This window comes from Trichogramma pretiosum, unplaced genomic scaffold, assembly GCF_000599845.2.
Source record: "Trichogramma pretiosum strain Unisexual culture from Peru unplaced genomic scaffold, Tpre_2.0 scaffold69, whole genome shotgun sequence".
In the NCBI taxonomy this organism is placed as follows: domain Eukaryota; kingdom Metazoa; phylum Arthropoda; class Insecta; order Hymenoptera; family Trichogrammatidae; genus Trichogramma; species Trichogramma pretiosum.
The window spans coordinates 72,401-76,332 of NW_019641608.1; positions in this window are offsets into that span (position 1 = coordinate 72,401).

The following is a 3,932-nucleotide window of genomic DNA, read 5'->3' on the forward strand; positions in this document are numbered from 1 at the left end:
ACTAATTTTCATAGTACTCAAGCTACATTACTTGCATTTAGTACAGCTTTTCACTTTTCACACATATCGTATGGTGCATGTATCGTCAGTGTACGTTACGGCGCAACGTTGGACGATCGCATTCATCGCAACACGTGTAGTTTAGTGAAAAAAATTAAAAAGTATCTTGATAAATTATAAACGGTCGTGTTTTTGTGCGTTAGTGTATAAAAGAATGGCCGATAACAAGAAATCTTTCGTAAAGATGAAGTTAATCCGAAGAAGGGTCGATTGGAAAAAAGAACAACAGCGATTAAACTTTATCAGAGAGCTAGACTTATTGTGCAAAGATTGGAATGAACAGTACCCAGATCTTCGAGACATTTTTTCCTCTCAAGAGATCGAGCGTCTTCTTTTGGATTCCGTAAATAACAAGTATAAAGACGAGAATTCTCATCTAGGAGAAAAATTCGTCGAGTTTGTGGTTAGCAGCGGCTACGCAGACGAGCCTGCAATTGATGAAGACGGCAAGCCAGTTACATGTCGCACCACACCGCTGCATCATGCGGCCAGATGCTACAGATTCTTCAACATGAATTTACACCGACAAGTCTGGCCTCTCGCACTTCCACGTGGCCTGCGAGAACTACATTTATGACGTTATCGAAAAATTTCTCGAGCTTGGGCAAGATCCCAATTGCATCTTACCAGGAAAGGGTGAATCATTGCTGCATTTGGCTCTGAAGGATCACAAAAGGAATATGGTAGAATTGCTGTTGAGAGCAGGTGCTGCTCCGAACTCGTTCAACAAGGAAGGATTGACTCCTGTGGGAATTATTTGCGATATTCAAGATAAAGAATTTGCGAAGCTATTCTTCGAGATCAAGAGCGATATTCAGAAGAGGATACAGGTCGACGCCCGCGACAAGTTGGGTAGTTAACGCCTCTGCACTTGGCTCTTATGCACAAAAACAAGACGGTTTTCAAATTACTGCTGAAGAACGGCGCCGATCCGAATGCAGTCGTTGGTGGATTGACTCCTCTGCAAGTTATTTGTCGGGCAGCCTCCATGAGTGACTTCGCGGAGATATTGTTCCAGAACTGCTACGAAAAATATCGGCCGTTGCCGGTTAACGCCCAGGACAAGCAGGGCAACCCGCCACATTACTCGGCTCTGATGGTCAACAACAAGAAGGCAATCGAGCTGCTGCTGACAAATGGCGTCCATTTGGATTTAGCCAATGCCAAGGGATCGACTCCTCTGCACATCATTTGCAAGAATTACGAACTTTATTACGAGAATGATTACAAAGTGGAGCGATTTTTCCAGATCAATAAACAATTTGATCGGGTGGTACAGGTCGATGTCCGAGACAAGAAGGGTCGGACACCGCTGCAAACGGCCGTAGTGCATATTTTGCCTCGCGCCGTCTTCGCACTTTTGAGTAATGGTGCTGACCCATCTGGCTTCGTTTTTCTCACCGAGAGTGACTTCGACAAGAACATGGAATCATACAAATTATATAAATTAAAAGTCGCTGATTGTAGATACACAAGAAGATTCGAATTGGAATTAATGTCAGACGTTTTTGGCATCGTCCGGCATCTACAGAATAGAGGATACATACTCGATCGACGCGCCACCCTAACGATCTTGACACTTTTCAACAAGCACGGATTGTTCGAGATATCGGAGGATTTCGACAAACGATGGTTCGACGACGAGATTTTTACGGAGAAAGCAACGGATATAATGGTAACGTTGAAGCTGTCGCTCTACGACCTCATGCGGATACGAATCGACGAAGCGGCCAACAAATTCACGCAAATGCACTACACGATCGTGCGTCCATTGCTTGATGAATAAAAAAAATCTCGCAAGGTAGTGGAGACGAGGATGACCTTGATTGTTCACAGAAAATTTTTCCGGCAATTGGCGCTGGATTCGTTATTGGAGTTGACGCGCTACCGACTGCCAATTCTGTGCTGTGAAATGATCATCGATGAATCATTCACGAACAAAGATTTGTACAATGTTTACTTGGTGGCTGCGAACGAAAGCTCGTGATTGTATAATAATGTAAGATATAATAAAAAAGCCAGTTAATAAAAGAAATAATCGTTCGCAATCGATCAATAATGTATTTTTTTGTCATTTTTATTTCGTAAATAATACTACAATTTTCAGAATAACATTATGGATAGAGTAATTTTAGAAAATATGTCTTTTAGAATAGCCAGTACGCTCCAATTTTGACTGAAAGTACAATCGTTAAAACATTCTAGCTCAAACGAAATACAACGATGAATTTGGTATTTACAATTTTCATTTATTTTTATTTGGATTTTCGAGCTGTGAAAATAAATAATAGATTAAAAGTCAAAAACACGCTGAACCTCAAAATTTTAATATACACCATGCACAATAATTTATTTATTGTAATCAAATTATATGCAACGAGCAATAGCCATTTAGCGAGATTATCTGCATGAAAAATGATTTTATTAACATTTTTCCCAACACAGTCTCTTTTGCTAAAAACATTTATTTCAATCAAAATTAAATTAAAAGAATTATTTGAAAATCATTGAATGAATTTAAGAATGAAATTTAGAATATTTGAGAATTTTCTGGCGCACAATTTTTTTGTTACAAACTGCTCAAGTTATTTCTCATTTTAATTCATAAAAATAGAAATAGTCACCACATCTGAGAGCATTATTTTTCATTATTCATTTTTCACTCGTATTCAAAATAATTGAAATGAAAAAAGTTGTACACTGTAAAATATTTAATCCCAGAAATTTATCGGTTCCAAGGGAAAAATTGCAACTTATGGATGATAAAAAAGTCGATGTCGCTATGGCAGGCTCTCTCTCTCTCTCTCTCTCATATAACTACAAGTAAATTATCACGCTTTAAATCTTTGCGTTGTACATACGCACACGTGCGCCGAACAATAGCTATATAAGGGAGCGAGCCGAGGCAAAAAAAAAAGATTAGCCGGCCGAGAGCGAAATAGATTGCGTTGACTTTTTGTCGCGCGCGGAGTACACGTACTCGGCTCGGGGCTCGTTCGGCGAGCAATAAATAATCTCAGCCAAATTGATTAAAAAAATTAAGACTGCACACAACCACGCGCGCGCACTTGGGTATAAATGATTAACGTTAAAATCATCTCTCGTTGGAGTACACGCGCGCAGTTCGCGAGCAAAAGGATCCATTTACTCTTTTTTTTGTCCGTACGCAGACACTCGGAACATCGAGGAAATTAAAGTGGACTTTGTCTTTCGTTTGAGTACTATATAGGCATGAGAATACAGTACGTATATAGCCGACACAGTGCGTACGAATTGAATTTTCAGCCTGTTGTACGCCCGCACTGCATATAGATATACGCACACGCTATCTATATCTATCTATAATATACACGGAAGCGACGAGGCAGACTAAATTTTTATTTAAGCTTCTCTCCAGGTTCACTCCTCTCGATTTATCTATTATGAATTTTTCGCATAAAAGTGCGTATGGTAGCTCGCCGGGCGCATATATCGTATATACTTTTCGTTTCATCAATTTCGTTAAGCGCCGAAATATGTATACCGACAATAGGTCATTTTTACGTTCTTTTTTTTTTAGTTCTTTTCGGCGCAACGAAAAAATTAATCAATGCCTACATCGTTGAAATACGTGTACGCACGCATTGTTTTGGATGATGCTTTTGTTTGCTTTTGCGCCCGCATCGGCCATCGACCAAACTTTTATTTATTCGTGATCGAAATGAGAGTAATCAATTCAATTCAATCCTTTTAGATTGAAATTCGTTCGGCGCGCATGAACTGCATTAGTCCATTATTCCAACGGGGCAGACCACACACACACACACACTCGCGCGAGACTAAATTACGCAGCTGCAGCAGGTCGATAAAATAGCTGCGGCTATTCACGAAGA